The 18,922-nt window shown below is 33.3% G+C and overlaps 1 long non-coding RNA gene across 1 annotated transcript in view; it reads left to right on the forward strand.

Annotated features, from left to right (window-relative positions):
* Positions 1 to 6,266, forward strand: part of LOC146992903 (uncharacterized) — a 52,922-nt gene extending 46,656 nt beyond the window's left edge. The window contains exon 2 of the long non-coding RNA XR_015038899.1: positions 4,938 to 6,266. This is a non-coding gene — a long non-coding RNA (uncharacterized LOC146992903). The remainder of the gene's footprint in view (positions 1 to 4,937) is intronic.
* The last annotated feature ends 12,656 nt before the right edge of the window (positions 6,267 to 18,922 follow it).

Below are 18,922 nucleotides of genomic sequence, written 5' to 3' on the forward strand. Positions count from 1 at the left end.
AGCTTCCAGATGAAATATACGGTTAAATTAGTAATTACAAAGTTCCCCGTTTTTACCTAGTTTTACTGGTCATATGCAATTCATCAGGCAACTTCACCAACTATGAGTTCTGGATCTTTTCTAAAGTTTCAACATGGCAACATAACAGGTGCTAAATAAAGTAAACAGTCATATCTTTCTCCGGAAGCACATTCACGAAAGCATGAAGTTAAAAGTGTATCTTTTTATGGTACATTTCCGTTTTGCTGGCGCAAACGATAAAGTCGCCAATAATGGTACAACTGATGCCAAACGGAATATCTTCGCTGGTAACATTTTACGCTTCATTTTCAAAACAAGTTGCAGCCATTTCTTATCAGATTGATTGTTTCTTTCAATACTGGCATACAATTATACAGAATTTTTACAAAAGATAATTAAATTTTATACCCTAAAACCATTTGCGGTAATTAAGTCAATTAGGATGCAATCACACCACTCACCCGAAGGCGAAAATAGAAGAAAGACAAAATTAAGGATTAAATTCATCAATTCTAATGAGAATGCACTAGTGAAGTAAAGCACTGCGGTTTTACGTAATTTCTGAGTAAGCTATTTGTACGAATTGAAATAATTCTTGCATTTAAACTTATATTCCAAATTAAGATTTAACTTGAAATTAATGTAGATAATTGCTGAGAGAATAATATTTTTGTAGCGCAGTTTACGTGAGATGAGATCACTTGGGGTCACGTGATACGAACCGGCTAATCAGGATGTTGAACCATGAAAGCATAGAAAATTCTTCTTCTTCTTAAATTAATGTCATTTTACAAATTTATTGTTTTTATTTATTGGATTTTAACAAAATTTTAAATCATATTAATATGTTTATGCCTTCAAAATAAAAAAATCTCTAACATTTTTTATGTGTATACTGAGCACCGCCTGAGATAACCACTGACCTGACTTTGTTGTAAAAGTCTTACAGTGTCATCCTGGCAGAAGGGAATATTTCCTCCGTGTAAAAATATACATATAAATATTACATGGGCATGCAAGGCCTGCGTATAAGCATAGATATGTTGATTACAATCATTGTCTTGTACAAGTTACATATGATAGATACATAAAATCATGACAGCTATGTGTACATTTAAACATTATCTCAATTCATATTTACAATACTTTTTCTGAGATAATCAAAGTAAACTTGTAATTCATTTACACATTGACTGGATTTTCAATATCATTTAAACTGCTTTATAATATTATTTTTATCAAGTACATACAAACTGGATAGTAATATGCTTACATTACAATAGTTTTGCTCTTACAGTCCTGTTACTATTCTACGGGGTGAGCTATTTTTCTAGTGTTGATTTTCAGTTGTCGTAGTATTTTGAATTGCTATTAAAATTATACTGCGAAGATACAATTCTCAAGAGAGGGGGAGAATTTCTTAGTACATTGCTGAACATAGGTATTCTCCGCCCATTGCGGCCAGTATTCACTGCTTGGCATTTTTAAATGCAGTTTATCGGTTTGTAGGCAGTTGAAGAGGAAATGATCTGCATCATCTACCGTACCACATTCACACAATTCTGATGCTCGTTTGCCGAATCTCTTAAGATAATGTGGGAAGGAACCATGGCCAGTGTAGAATTGAGTTTGTGCTCCGCTGTATGTACTAACTGAGCATATAACTTTCGGAAGTAGGTTCTCCTCCTTATGCTTTCCCTTTCCCATCTTTTCTGCCATTCTTGTAAAAGGCTATTGAGCGTGATTTTTTTTTTTTTAAATAGGACTGCGGAACACTTACTGCGTTTTCCAATCTACTGGAGTCATTGGCTGCAGATTTCGCAAGCACGTCCGCCGCTTCGTTGCCAGTAATACCCACATGAGCTGGAACCCAGATCAGGATAGGTCTGTCATCTGGTGGGATACTTAGAAGAATTTTCTGAATATCTTGCACCAAAGGACTCCTTGTCTTGTGCCTCGGATGGACTCCAAACTTGAGGCAGAGTCGCTATATATGTTGACCTTTATTCCTAATTGATATTTTGCCAAATTGATGGCTGCTTTTAATGCAAGAAGCTCTGCCTGAAAGGAGGTATTTTAGTCTGCCAGTCGTCTTTCCCAAGTTTTAACCATTTCTCCTTTTTTGGAGTACACAGTACGCGCAGCCTGTGCCTTTCTCCGTCTTTGAGCCATCTGTATAAACAGCTAATGCCTTTTCATTTGGCGGGGATATATTGCATGTGTATTGTGTGCGATAAATCTGTATCTGAAGGGTGTTCAAGCATGATCGGCTTGCGCTTCTCATAGTCTGTGTGGTAGAATGTCTTTTGCCACAGAGAGACGTTATTTTCTAGGCGCAATGTCCTTATTAATACTGATTCTCTTTCTCCACTAGAAGGTCCAGTGGAGGAATGCCCGCCAGCACTTGCAGTGCCGCAGTTGGGGATGTTCTATAACCTTTGCATATGATCAAAAGTTGCATTCTTTGTATGGTGAGAAGCTGCCTTTTCATATGGGCAGTAAGCTTCCTTCCCCATATAGCAGCCCCATATAATATGATCTTTTCTGAGATTGGTCTGTACCAGCTTTTGAGCATAGTGATTGGAGTGCCTCAATGAGGTCCTGATGTTTTAACTATGGAATTACTAAGCTGATTTATTTTCTGCTTAAGCTCTTTAATATGAGGTACCCAGGAAAGCCTATTGTTAATTATAATACGTAGATATTTAAGGTCAGTGACCTCTTTTATAGAGACTCCATTTAGCTTAATGTTGGGATTCCTATTTCGCGTTCCATGCCTACATATAAACAGTTGTTTAATTTTATCTGCTGAGATATTTAATTTGTGCTGATTTGCTCAATTTGCAAAAGTATTGATTGCGCTTTGTGTATACTGTATGCTGTCGTCAACAAAGTCTGGCGAGATTTGCGCCGGCGAAACGAAAAAGTACCCTTTTTATACATGATTGCTTTTAATATCTCGTACATGTGATCATGTTCTGTGCATAACAGAGGTTATTTATATTTTAAAGGAAATTTTTGTTAGACCTTAGTTGCCAAAATGTTTCGATACGCATTTTCCCGACAACTGTGGTAGTTGGCGAAGATCTCGTCAAACTTACGTTAATCATTCCGCCAGAAGTTTGAAAGACACACATCGCTCTTTATTTCGTTAAATACATAGATCGCTAGATCACTCCGTATTTAATAATCGACAAATAAAATTAACGAATATAGCATATTAAAACCTTAAAATCAAATATGAGCCCAACAAATTCATTATAACTTACGCCAATCATTCCGGTGGCCAAAATTCTCTGGTTGCATTTAAAATAGAACAAAATAGTTATCTTCTTTGTGAACTAAGCACAACAATTCCTTTAAGTACGAATCTAGGTAGGTTCACGCAGTTTTGCAGTTTGTTTCACTGTCACATTTTGCCAAATCCCACAATCTTTCAATGTTTTGAATAAGCGCACCAGTATAAACAGACCTGTAATTTTGCAAATACTTCCCTACTTGTTGTTCTGCAGAAGTCAGGCCCAAAAGTTTAACTTTTTCCCTCTCTTCAAAATGCCAGAAAAACAGAAAAATAACGATTAACTTATATCCTTCTTCATGAAAAGCAAAGTGGCTTTCTGAGACTCGTGGTTAAATAAAGCCAAACCCAAGATCTTACGAGGATATTGAAGCTTATGAATGTGTTGTGTAAACTTTGTCAAAGGAGATAATATACTCAATAATCCATTAGTAAATAAATTATATATATACATATAATTAATTAAGTACCACAGTAAGCACCTTTTTAGCGTAGGAACTAGGAAATTTCTTTTAACTTTTCTAAATTTTGCAAATCAAGTTTTTGACCACATAGGTCTTTTATCGTTTGTTCTTTTTACTTTAATTAGTTAAATACATAATATATATATATATAAATATATATTTCTTAAACAGTATTGATTAATTGATTATATTATCTCCTAAGTTTAATTAAAGTAGAATTATTTCAAATATATATATATATATATACAGTTTCTTATCATTCTCACGAATGTTGAATTTACAATTTAATTCATGGTGTTCACAAAAAGTCGGCATTATTTTTATTTTAAACTGAAATCTCTTTAAACCCATATTAAAATTTTGGGCCAACAACATTATACGAACGTATTGTATTGAATGTTCTGTTGCGTGATTAAGACTTTAATGCTATTTTAACTTTAATAAGTTAAACAGTCCTTAAATGTGTAATTATAAATAACTTATATAATTAACTAAGATCTATATTAAAAGCTGTTATTGTCTCTTAGATCACTGAAAAGCCATATGTATCATTTTAAACTTTAATGCTATTATTTAAGTAGTTTACATAGTTGATATTTAACATGCATTTAGCTGATTTTTTAAATTTTAGTTCCTCCTTACACAATAATAGGAATATTATGTGATTATTGTTTCTTTATTTCGTAAGTCGATTAATTTTGCTTTTTGTTACGTGTATGTTCGAATACTGCGCATTATATTTGAATATTATTTCAGAAAAAAATGTACATTGAAGCAAATTTTTTATAAATATATGAATTATGAGCACCTTCAGATTTTAACTGCCGTTTAGCTAGTTTTCCAGGCCGATCAGAACAACTTCATCCTCTTCTGATAAGAAGATCGGGACCTTTTTTGGAAGAGGATGAAGCTAAATGTTTGTAGTTTGTAGTTTTTACTGTTAGCTTTAATTATCGCATTTGCCATGGGAAATATCATGCTAGGAAACAATGATTTCGGTATTGTTTATATGATTCCTTAATAATGCAGGTTCATTTTAAACAAATATTTCATTAGCATAATATTTCAATTACTTTTAAAGATAACTAGAGCAGTATTTTAAATTAAGTACTAACTTGTTAAACAATAAGCGTTTCATTTCTGTTATTTTACAGGTAAACATGGAAATGAAAAGTACTGAAGAAAGACAGAAGAGCTGTAAAATTTATTATTTCTTGTACTAGTCAAACTCACCAGATGACAAAACAGTGGAACACTGGTAGTTTGACCTGGATTCGACTCTCGACACACAAGCTAACCATCTATGATTTTTCATCATTTTCCCTATGTCCGTGAATACGAGCCAATTTTATTGGAAAATCTTCAACAAAGACTTTCATAAGGAGTTCACTCTTCAGTGTGATTTCCATAATCTTATACATCGAAATCCTGATTGTTAGTCAGGAGTTCCCTGTGAGAGTGTGATTACATTTAACATCATCTCTCATGGCGTAACTCCCGATCAACTCGGGATCAGTCTACGAAAGTGGCAAGAAAACTTATGGAGAAATTATCTAAAATTTCGAAGATTGCTCCTGATTTTCTCAAAGCTTAAGTCTGTGGTTAGTTCCAGTTTTATCGTTTGTAATTAGTTATTTCTTAAAACATTTTAGTTTGTCCTTCTCAAAGAAAATAAATTTCTTTAGAAATAAAATTAATTTAAATGTAGTTAGTATTTAATATGTATTATAGTTAATCAAATGACTAACTTATTAATTAGTTGAATGTATTATTTATTTTTAAGTTTACGCAGCAAAGTATTTTAACTTACGTGTCTATGTACTAATTATGCTAGAAGATATATAAGCATTCAAATTCCATTCAAATATTTCGGGTATTAGAAATCAGCTATTAGTTGTGTAACTTTAATATTTTGCATGGTCTTCATTCTCACAAGCTGATGTTCATTACAAAGATTGAATTAAATTAATAAGTAATATTTAACAAATTTTGCTTACATAAGAATTGCCTGTACTATTAGGCTTGAAGTACTATTTAACAAATTTTGCCTACATATAGAAAAGAAATTTTTTTTAAACTTAAATTTGTTGGTTTCTAATTAGCACTTAGTTTTAATTGTCTACCTCATGGTCATGAATAAGAACTCATTAGGAATGAAAGCAAAAATTTTAGCAAATAGCAGTCTGATTTTTTTTTCTTTAAAGTGGTTAACTATTTCATAACTTTTAACTACGGGTGTATCTTCGCATTGAGGTGCAAAAAAGACTTAGCAGGTGCGAAACAAGAAAATCACCGATTCTGTGAGTATATAAGGTTTGAAGATAGGTCATTCTGAGTAATCCAAGTCGTGATGATGTACTGTAGTTTATTCTCGTGTTTTCCAGTTCAATTTATATGTTAAAATGCTTAGAGATTTAAATTTTACCTGCATTGCTGTATTTATATGTATTTGTTAAATAAAGATGAAATTTTATTGTTTCAAATGTTTACTTTTTTATTTATGTAGCTTAATTTTAAAGTAACCAAGATGAAGGTCGTATACAACGCCATTTTTCAAGTTCGATACAGGAATGCGTAAGTAATTAATGCATGGCAAGCATAGAAAGAGCTTAATGCTGCCAGACGCTATAATGAGTGAAAAAAACTCTATAACCTTAGCATAAATCTCTCCAATTTAATAAAATTAACGTGAGTCAGCAAGTTAATTATCCAAAGGGTCCAAATGTCTTCGTATCCGACACACAAATTTCTAAAATTCAAGTTTGAGCATTGAACATAGTTTCTGAGTTCATAACTTGTCGAGTGTTATGACGACAATAAATTTTAAATATTGCTCAAGAAATCGTGTTTGGATGACTGTGTTAGCACATGAAATAATTTAATTCCGTTTCATTACATTAAATAACATCTGTAGGGGCGTTAGAGTATCAGAATTTCCCAGAAAAATCATAAAATGTCACTTGCTAGCTACTGTGACCAAATACAGCTTGGAGTAAATTTCCACGAAATTTTGATTCGGGAAAAAAAGTGAAAGTTGTTGCTTATGTTCACTTGTTTGACGTATAATCAGCCCAAACCTACGAAATTCCTCGTGGCAAGCAGTGCAAGATTACGCCTATCCTTCGCAACCGCCTTGAGCACCTAATAGGTAGGTCGCCGCTTTTCGGATGGCACAGATTGTCCTTTCACCATCGATCGCGAATAGCTGATATACTACATACGATCGCGAATAGCTGATATACATATAGATTACAAAGTCTCGATACTTTTTACGTTTTATACGGAATTATATGTAGGAAATCTTGCAGAAAGGAAAAGACCCTACCTTCATATTTAATTTTATTCTTGTTTTATATGAGACTGGACGCAATGAGAATAAACATGTATGATACAATCAATTGTTTCCATTATTCGAATTAATTCATCGTGAGACCTCTTTAAAAGTCTTAATAAACAGAACTGGCCCATATTGCTGATTAAAATGATCAAAAGTATTGATATGCTTAGTTCAGGTCTCTTGTTAATAAAAAAACAGCAATTGTGCATGTAATGAGTGTATTGTTGTCTAAGCAGAAATAATGCATAATTTATAAAATAGTTATTAGAATCTAGTGATTGTATACCTGTATGTACGATTTAAAGTAATAATTACGTATGCTAGAGCACATGAGGAAAAGAATCATTGAATTTTATTTATTTGAAAATTTCGTAAGCGATAATCAACGCCCACTTGTTTATCGATGTTACAAGTCTGTCGATGAGGAAGGGCAGTCTGTGACATCCGAAAAAGTGACGACCTAACAGGTGACAGTGTGATTTGGCTCAGTTCCGCCCCCCAATTTTGATGGGATGGGTCCGAGGGTCTCCCACTCCTCTCCCCTTCCACCAAACCACACGAGAGGACTTTGGGCTCGCCGCATATTTAGAGTGCCGCACCGAACCCGGGCTCTTCGGCATAGCAATCAGCGACGCTAACCACTATACCAGTTAGGCGGTACAATGGATATTAATATATTAAAACAAGCAAGTATATGGTAAGTATAACTACGGTATTAAAGCTTAGTGTTACTAGAATTTGAAAAACCGTAGGTTCTTTTTTTGGAAACAGAAACTGCCCTAGATTATAGTCTAACTACTAAATTAGACGCACGCGGCGAACTGTTAATACACATGAATTCAAAATTTTGTTTTTATATGCATAAAAATATTTCTCGAATACTGCTTGCTAAAAATGAATGAATTTATTTAGAATTATACATTGCATCAAAATATGTAGTATTACTTAAAAAAGGAATATAAATACATGCATTACAAAAATTTGTTATGAAACTAAAAACATGAAATAGTATGGGATAGCAAAATATTAGAAAACAATGAATACCTCGGGAAAAAATGAAGACTTTCCAATATGTAACAAAAATAAAATTCAATTCTTATTAATAAGAAAATGAAATCTGTGAAATGGTAATTCACAACAACGAATTCTTAAAAAACATAAGGAACTGACAAAAATCGCTCTGAATTTCATTTTCATTCGGTACCTGAATAAATTTTCAACTCTAACATTTCATTACAGCTCTCTCTCTCTCTCTCTTTTTTAAACTACAGTAAAGCCCTCGTATTCATGGGTAATACGTTCCAGGAGTTATCGCGGGTTAATAGCGAATGCTGGAGAAAAGCATATTCGTATAACATGTATAAATTTGGTGAAGTTTAATTGATAAATTTGGCTCAGTAAGACATCCTTAGTATTAATAATTAATAATAAAATAATTCCTTACACTGTTTCTCACTTCATATACTGTATTGTTAAAAAATAATGCAAAATTTACTAATTAAATTTTTCTTTCTCACTAACGGATCACATCACTTCTATTAAGTTTAGAAGCACTGGTAGCATCACTGCTCTTACACATGGAAGCCATTGTAATACAAGTAATAAATCCGACTACAAGAGCTGCTATACACTATTAAAAATTTAGTTCAAAGTTTCACTAAATTATGATGTCAAAAAATTGAAACCAAAAGACTGCGAAACTTTGTTCTGCTATTTGATGCTTTGACTGAACCATTATTTGGTAATATGTTGCATCCTGAATTAGCAGTATGTTGAACTAAGAATGACCAATGTTGAACAACGAAATAGAAATATGTTGAACCTTAAATTTGGGATATATTGAATCATGAATTGGGAGTATTTACTATTTAACTTCATTAAATTTAGCAGCACTTTGCGTTAATTTCTTACTTTAAGTACATACATACTTTCTTCTTACCTCGTTGACTACTTATATTCTCTTTAAAACACTATGGATTGGAAATATATTGAACCATGATTTAGAAAAACTTTAGACCATTAATTATAATTATATTTACCATTAATTGTAACTATTTTGAACCATTAGATCTAAGCTATAGGAAATTATTTTGAGAGCCTAAGCATAAAATTAAGCAAATAAGCATAACTATAGCAATAATTATTGGGAATTTAGCTACCAAAGCAATCTGGCTGATTTGAGTAGGATTGTGGTTTGGTTTTGAGAGAATGAAAGTAATGTATTATTAAAATGTGTTCACGCTATATATTAGCATGCATATAAAAATTAATTTTATACATTTTTACAAAACTGAATGTCTTAATACAAATGAGCTAAAACATATACATCAATATATACAAACGAGCAGAAATATCACTGCCCACTGTAACAGTTGAATGCAAAATTTCATTAGGTATGTGAACAGAAAATTCCACTGAAAGTCATTACATAACTATATTTGCGTTTTTCGTGTCTCGGAAGTGCGGCTTAGGATACATATCAGATTTATACATAACATTGTTCTAATATAGGTATTCTGACACAAAATCGGACTTCTGTGAAATGACATACCTACTTTTTTCCATATTTCAATTCTGCGACTGAAATTATGCCAGAGTGGCAAAATTCGTAAATATCGCACGAGTAATTTTTAAAGAATTAGCTCTCAAAATTTTAGAATTGAATTTGTTATATATTTATTAATATCTCATTTTTTTATTAAATTTGCTTGATTCCTTCTTTCGCAGAACTTTTATAAATTTTTCACAAAAAGTTTTGAATTATAACCTATAAAATTTTTGCCAACTTAGATATATTTCTTAGCGAGCGTACATGCAAAAATTTAGAGCTTTTTATTCAAAATTTCCTAAAATATACGCGAATTTACATATTGGCAAGTTTTGAAATTTGGCATATTAGTTATCAATGATAATAAAGCCAAATGTAGCACTTTGTTAAAATTTATTTGAAAGAATGAATGATACCCTTCCCCCCCCCCTCGTGCACAATGAAATAGAAAGGAAAATATGTTATCATAAATTAAGAATTTTTGTCAAGTGGTGCAAAATGAAAAAAGATAATTTTTTTAATTTTTCGGTAAGTTTCTCACGAAATTCTATAAAATTTAGTATTTGTAAGGTGACCAGATTTGGAAGTTCGAAATTATGTATAATTTTTTGATATTTTTTTTACAAATTATTAGATTACTATTGTTATTGTTTTGGAGGTGGTATGTAGGTCAGTGTATATATACACAAATAAAAAATGATATTTGCTTTATTTTTTAATAGTGATATATAATATTTTTATAAATATAATAATAAAAAATAATAAAATAAAGAATAAATCAAAACGCAGTGTTCATTTTTAAACAAAATAATAAATTTGTAAATTATCCTGATTAAAGTAGCCTTATATTTGTTTGAAGCATTTCTTAGAATGTCTTTTTCTTTCTTTCTTTTCTTTTCTTTTCTTTTTTTTTTTTTTTTTATTTTCTTATAAAAGTCCGTTCAATTTTCATCAAAATTTATTTTGGTGATTAACATACCTTTCAAAGTGTCCACTTTTAAACTGTTTCTTATCACTAGTCGAAACACTTTTCATAATGCTAAATTCTCGCTCCGTTGCAGCATTATTGCCTGGAAGACCAAAGAAATACTCTCGCAATTCTAAAACGTTTGAACAAGGAGGAAATCTGGTTATATTAAAATATGCAGTTATTTCCATCCACCTCTGAACTGTGCACATCTTATTTTTTGATTATTCCAATATTTTTTCTTCCGTGATGTATTGTTAAAGGTAAAAATATTTCTTATATATATTAATTTCCAAAATTTATGATTTATCTTCATTTTATTAACAAAAAGGCTGTTTCAACTTGACTCCTCGAAGGGATTTCACCTAATGTGATCCAGCTGTATGTTTCCATCTCCTGAAATACTCTTTCATCCTCTCCAAATACACTAACCGACATTGAAAATACAACACCAAGAAGGAGTAGCCAGAAAGTGATCAAACTCGGCAAACAAAGAGAGACAGCAATGAAGAATAAGTTATCTTTCTTTCGAAATGATATGCATTATACAGAACGAGAACAGCGTCGGCTTAGTAGGTTGTAAGACCACCTTGGACTGGCGATACACGACGAAACACGTCTAGGTACAGAGTCAATGAGCCTGGATGGTGTCCTGAGGAATGACTTTCACCGGCCGCAGTACGTCATCTTCGTAGCATTGGGCGTCATTGTGCCCTGAATCGAAATAGAGGTAACCTGGAATTGTACGCAGTTGCGCCCCAAAGTATGATGTCGTGTTGTCGCGCGGTGGGGCGTTCCATAATTGCTGCCGGATTGGAGTTGTCTCCACATCGACGCTACACTTTATCAGTGGAGAAAGAAAAGCGTGACTCATCTGAAAACCCGACTTTGTGCCACTCCGTCGGCTACATCGCTCGAGCCCGGTACCATGCAGACGCTGGCGTCTATGATGTGGGGTCAATGGCAGTCTTCTTAACGAACGCTACTAGTGCAGGCCACTAGCCACCAATCGACGACAAATGGTTCTGGTCGATATGGCAACATCCAGGGTGTTTTGAACATGCTACAGAATGCAGACAGAAGTGGCTTGCATATGCGCCACCTCTTACCGGCGGATGCGTCGATCTATGGATGCTGACGTCACTCTGGCTGCACCATGGACCTTATAAGAAATAGACTAACCCAGTGGGCGGGCCGCGCGTCACCGACATGTCGGCAAGAAAGCGTAGGGACGATCTGGTTTACTTTAACATTGAAACCTATGGCGTTTGTATCACATAACTCTTTTTAATTATTAAATGTGATACGTTGTATAGTGATGAGATTATGAAAGCCACAGTTTTTTCCAAATAGGATTTAATATATCTCATTAAAGCACTTTTTACTGCATTTCGCGCATTTTTTTCACGCGTAATTCTTGTACAAACATCTTTACTTTGGTAAAACGGTAAAAACTCTAAGCACAAAATTTATGAACTTAATTTTGCCTAAAAATAAAGTAAAAGTAAATAAGATTGATAGTACGTGACGCTTTGAATAAATAAGGTAAAATTAAACAAGATCTGATAATTTTTTTTTAATTTAATGAAAATTTTCAGGCAGTGATTTTCCAAACTATAATTACATTACAAATCGATCATACCGACACTCCTCGAACTTGCCAGATTTCCTTGTTCCAACCATCGTCGCCACAGTCGTTGTACTGTGGGAGCGTCCAAGTGTTTGTCGTATGGACACACCTTTTTTTCTCGATCTGGCCTCCGTTGACGACGACCCGGCATTCTTTGCTATTACACGCGTCCTCTGAGACAAGAACAAATTTTCTACGATGATTTCCCTAGCAGAAATAACGGCACGAAAATTGAACATTCTGCAGGTTCCTTTCCTTAGCTGCGCATTTCACATCATGCGCACAACTTGGTAACCTGCGTCTACCCTGAAATCTGCATACATTTTGGGCCACTCTTTCTTGGTGTTGTATTTTCAATGTTGGGTAGTGTAAATAAGAGCAGTTTGATAAAACGAAACAATAGTTTCTCGAAATTTGTAAAGTATTTGAGTTTAGTTCTTATTTAATATAGTTAGTTAGTAGTTCTTATTTTTTTAGGTTTCAGACCATAAGTACTGTTTTTTGTATCCCAAAATGCGGGAACAGCTGTAAACTGTGAAGAATAAACAAACGATAATTAACCCTTCCCATTTGTGTCGTATCTTCTACACTTGCAGGAACATAGTTTTAAGTGAACTGCCTGTTCTACTCAGGACTCCAGTATGTTTGCAAAAGCAATTAGAAGAAATAGTAGTCCTGATAGTGGCGCTCTCGCGGGAATCTAACCACGGACCTCTGGAATACGCGCCCAGCGTGCAAACCACTACACTACGAAGGCATGCTAAAAAGGCAGGAGGAATACCTTCCCTTTTAAAAGACGATTGAGGTTTAGGGGACCCATTCCACAAATCCTGGGTGTGCAGAATCATCATCCACCACCCTTTTAATTCGGGTGCCACTGTAGAGACATTTGGTTAATTTGAAGCAGGAAAGATGAAGAATGAGCAACGCCCTCGCCGGGAATCGAGCCACGGACCTCTGGAATACGCGTCCAGCGTGCAAACCACTACACTACGAAGGCATGCTAAGAAGATGGGGGAAATACCTTATAAAAGTTTTATTTTATTTATTTTTTAAATGTTATTTTCTGATTTCAGTCTTTCAGCAAAGGAGCCACAAAGTGAAAGTTTCATCGCCTTCGGCGGAACCTCAGACTTAGCTTTCTGCAAGCATAGAACATAATGTGACTTGCTTAGAGGCCTCATGTGCCTCTTTTTTGTATATCCATCATTTTAGGATTGTCATGCCTTGGTTAAGAAAAATGCCGAGTTTGCGGAATTTTCCAGTGTTTTCTTCAGCGAAAGCAGATCGCTGTTTTCATGGAATGGAACAGAGCATGGAACAAAAGTGCAAAAGCCCAAGAAGAGTGCATATCTTATATGAAAAAAGTAAAGAAAAGCACGGGATGCATCTTTGAAATAAATGTAAAGATATCCAAACAAAAAGTTTATCTACAAAGTAGGCAACCAGTTCATAATTTTTCGTGGGGGGGGTGCGGATACTCAGAAAGTACTAAAAAGTTTTTAAAAATTATATTTAATATAACATTAAAATTAAAACTAAAAAAAGGTACTTTGCTATAGCGGCCCCCGAGAGTGAATCGCCAATCAGCCGAGATATCTCTCAAAAATCTGTTTGCGTGTTCTTATACCTCGCCACGTGATCGTATATTAGCACCGGCTGCGTGTTCTTATACCTCTCCACGTAATCTTATATTAGCAACGTGCTGCAATTTTGCTCTTACCGAGGGCTTTTATATTATTCATTTTTGAAAAGTTTTTCGAAATCGCATTGTTTATTTAAAAGTATAGTAACTGTTTTTTTTTTTTGGAGGGGTGGGGGAATATGACGTTAAGCGTCTTTAATTTACCAAGCAATGTCGTGCATGCCATATCATTTTTCAAAGAAAGAAAGAAAAAAAAAGAGGTCTTTTACCTGACAAACGAGTAGGCGAAAATAGCCACAAAACGAAACTTTCTATTAACGATGAAGCCATTTGGAGGTTCATTGTTAAAAATTGCAAAAAGAAGGTCCTCCGTGTTGGAAATTGGTTCAGTGGTTCCAAAATATCCTTCATCACTGCTGTTAGATTTATGTCGTATGTCTCAAAGACATAATGTTATTTTGGATGATCTCTGAAGTAAAATTAAATGAGCTAGTTAAAATTACTCAAATCAAAAATTATTTTTACGTTACATAAAGCAAAAATCAATTTCACTGGTAAAATTATTCAAATAATTTCCAGAGCACATTTATTTGTCTAAAGGGGCTTTGTCCCTGAAGGACTATTGTTTTCGTTTTGCGATTTTTCGTTGAATCACTATAAATTTCCGTTTCACTTTTCAAACTGTTGCCACCAAATGTTAGAGCCCTGCATTATATTTGAAGAAATTAAATAATGAAAAATCTGCATAAATGTATGTATATTTCTCACATTGTGATAAAACAACGGTACATAGAGCCATTGAATTTTGAATGACGTATTCCTACTGCGAATATGGGCATGTGGAAGCTCAAATTTGAAATTTGGAATTTGTTTTATTATCGATTTCATATTTTCTAAAACTTTAACGTAATTTTGAGTAACAAACTCAACTATTTGAAAGCGAGCAATGGCAACAATCTACGGGGGGTGGGAACCTTTTTATCTCCAGCGTGCGGAACTGTGTATCGGAAACTCTAAAGATAGAATCATTTTAAAATTATTTTGCAGCATTGCTATTGAAGTGAAATTTATGGTTTAAGTGCGAAGAACATGATATTTAACAAATAAAGGTAACACACAAAACGTTAAAAAAACGCCCCTTCGGACGTAATTTAAAATCTGAAAACTTTCAGATTTTTTTCCTTCATTTTTTTATGTGTAGCGTGTCTTTTGCTCTGAAGCACTAATCTAAAGTTTTTTTAAGAGGCACTACCCTAATAACCATATTCGGCAATATTCATTACTCTTGACGACAATAAATTATACTGCAGAGTTAACAAAAAAGGGTACTCTAATTAAATCTTTGTGTAATGGTTTCCAATTATGAAAGAAGCTGATGCGTGTACAAATTGGAAATGTCAAACAAAAGAATGAACTGAGTGTTAGTTGCCCTATCATTTAACATTTTGCCATATTTATCACGAAGAAATAAAATTTAGCTCATATTTTAATTGGTTAGAATAATTACTTATGTTTTTGAATAGTCGAACTTCCTTTTGCAGAAAATTAAACACACATATAAAAACAATCCCGGTTGCACCTCTCCATTCACAGTCAGAAAAAAAGAAATTAAATGTTTCTTAATTGCTATTACGAGTACTTTAAATACGTTGTAAGGTATATTTTAATTTTATAACAGTTATTTTAATTTAGTTCACCTTTTCTGTCTTTCCTAGCTTCAGCTTACAACTCCCTATCAGAATGAGTTTTAGTATCGCGTTAAATGCAAATGAGAAGGAGAATAGTATTTAAGTCAAGTTCAAGTAACTACACCAAAGATGACCGCCAAGTTCCACCTCCACGAGAGAACCTTCCCTTCAGGAATATTCGCTGTCAGGCCTTATAAGGTATTATATCAGGAACCGGCTAGAGCAGGATAAAGTTTCCCTTCTGAAAACCAATATAGACGCAATGTTCCAAAGTTCCAAACTTTACCAGAGAGAATTAGGATTCCTGAGTAGCGCTCGTTTGCTTTCGGGCTGTGTCTCTCTAAGCTGTTATGACGCTTAACGGTATTACGTGCCTTTTGATAGTTTGTTGGCTAATTTAATATTGAGGGCCAACTAGGTTAGAATAGTGTTAGCTTTGGCTGAATCTCTTTAATTAGTCATTAGTTAGTTTTTATTTCTTACATTTTAAGCCAAAGTGGAAGCTTTCCTGCTCTCCTTTAGAAAGGAGCCGACTGTTAATGTTTATTTGGAGTGAATAAAGGATAATTAACCCTTCTTGAGTTTACGTTTCTGTTCTTGGACTTTGTGATTATTCGCTAAGCAGTTCACTAGGTTCCTCGACACTTAATTTAACAGAACACAAGTGAGGAACTCCATAACATGGTATTGATTAATAAATTCTTAAAATTTTTACTTTATGGGAAATGCTACACATTATGTTATTTATCAAAATCAGAAACCGTTCCATAAAATCCTTTCTGTTCCATCTAAAACTGTGCAGAAACATGATTTTGCAGAAATATCAGAGGGCTTATGAAATCAATATCGTCGTCATTTTTGCTGTGAAAAGTACCACCAGTTTGGCAAAATCACAAGATCTTAAGCAATTCAACAAATTAACACTGTATCTTTGTAAAAGCACAGATTGGGATAAAATATGAATGTAATAAGTAAAACAGAAATTTATTCGCAATTTCGCAGAGAAAGTGCACATAATTTCCTAAAATTCTTTACAGCACAGTTTGGTGCTAAGCTGAATAAGCATTTAATACATAATCTGCAAATTTTTGGCATTTTTATAGCAGCTTGGTGCAGCAATCATTATTGTACGTATAATAAAGTGCGAGTTCAATATGTATTATTATTAAAAACAAACAAAAAAAAAAAAACGCGAAAGTTTTAAACACCAGGTTTGGCCAAATAACCATGTTTTTAAATAGGATATTTAACAATATGGCTATTGGGACAAATAACGAAAATTCAACGTATATTTATCAAAATGTATTTTTTGTGAAAAGAAAAGCTTAAATAATTTTTCAAAAAGGCTTTAATCAAACAATAAAGATTTAGCAAAAAAACTTTTTACCAAAGCAATAAAAAAATACTACTTCACTAAAATATTCCAAATGCATTTTTAAAGATAATCGTTTACTTTAATTTTTCACTCCTCCTCAGGGGAAGTTTTCGGAATCACCATGTTCTTTGAAATCAGTCATCATATTTTTGCAAGGAAAGAAAAACTTCAGTATTGAACGTATTTAATGTCAGTAAGCTGATGGTAATCTGAAATCTCTGTCGATTTAATGATGATTTATTTAAATTACCAAGATTTATATGAAAATTACCAAGATTTTCACATAAAGAAAAATTAAACCATAAATTTAGTTTCCTTAACAATATTTAAATTTTCATGTCAAAAATGTATTTTTAAACGTCTTAGATGAATTGTCACCAAATGCCTTATTTCTAATGCTTTCATGCAATTGAACATTAAATTATATTCCAATAATGATGCTGGCAGGACACTTTTTTTTTTTTTTTTTGTTTTTTCAAATTTTACATCTACGGATTATTTACTTGTGCTTCAGTTTATGTTTTGCATTCTTATAAAACTCTTTCTAAATGTTAAATTAACAAAAATAAAAATTTTGTTTTTACTTTATAATACATATTATACCAAGTATTATTTGGGATATAATTTTCTGAAGCTTATAAATTTTTATTCCCCCCCCCGCTTCTAATACCTCTAACATCCAGGACATAGCCGATATTTTCCATACCATCAGGTCTTCCATGAGCCGGAGATGTGAGGCCTGCATCAGGTCCCGGGTCATAATTTCCAACACATTCTTTGATGATGATCGTTATCTATTTATGTTCTTATTTCTTGATTTCTGCTGCACTAAGCATAATAAACATGTTTCCTCTCCCTATTCATGTCCTTCTTTTCTTGTGCTTTGTACTGTCATTACAGCGCCATTAAAGACTTTTCGGCCATACATTGAAAGTTTGTAAATGATTTATGTATCATTTACAAAACAGTGAAACAGCCTTATGTATAATATATCTGTAATTCTAAAACCGATGAACATACATAATGCATATGAAATCGATGAATATATATATATATATATGTATATCTATTCATGCATATTTTTTGTTCACTTCTAATATATATGCAATTTCAAAGTGAAGGAAAGAGGGTGGAAAGAAAATTAAAATTTACTGTCAAAAAGCAAAGATAATGCTAATTAACCTTTCTTACGTGAAGTTGGTGAAATCATTGAGTTAGTTCTATTGAACAGGAAAAATGTAAAAAATTAAAAGTAAAGTATCCAAAGCAAAACTATTAAAACTACAGTGTAATCATACTCGAAGGTTTTTGCCAAAAATGGCTAAAAAGTGCGATAAAAATGTACGATAAAAGGAAATTAAATTTCTTTGTCCAACGCTTCAAACAGAAGTTGTCAAGGGAAAAGTGTTTTGAAGCATTAATCTCAGTCGATTAATGAGTTCCTCTGAACCATTTGAGATCTAAAACCGCGTTTGCATTTCTATCATCATAAAATTTAATATGATCTTTAAAATGAGTCATGCATATATATATATTAGATATGGAGAACAAAAACAGCTTTAATAATTGGCAATTAACCCCTTCCCTTTCCTCCGATACAGACTCATCGATTTGAAAAGTGTTGGCTGGCGTCAACAACGATAGACAATCGTCGAGGTTAAATGTGGCCTATATTGTTACCTACCGAGAGTGTCTCGTTGCCTTGTGTTTATCAATCCACATAATTCGGCGAAAATTAAGAGGAGATTTATCGCCTAACACGCTGTCTCTGTAGCAGGGTTATATTCAGGTTCATAAAAATGAACGGGAAATAAGAATGGATTTCCCTCCTTTACAACCTGTTACAACAGTTACAACTCATTACTTCCCGTTACAAAGAGAACTTACTACTCGTTTGAAATCATGATTTTAGGGGACTGTCCGTATTGATTATTAAATAAGAGACTGAA

Source organism: Stegodyphus dumicola, chromosome X2 (assembly GCF_044657685.1).
Source record: "Stegodyphus dumicola isolate Sdum_Otavi_A_Nest chromosome X2, ASM4465768v1".
Classification (NCBI taxonomy): Eukaryota; Metazoa; Arthropoda; class Arachnida; order Araneae; family Eresidae; genus Stegodyphus; species Stegodyphus dumicola.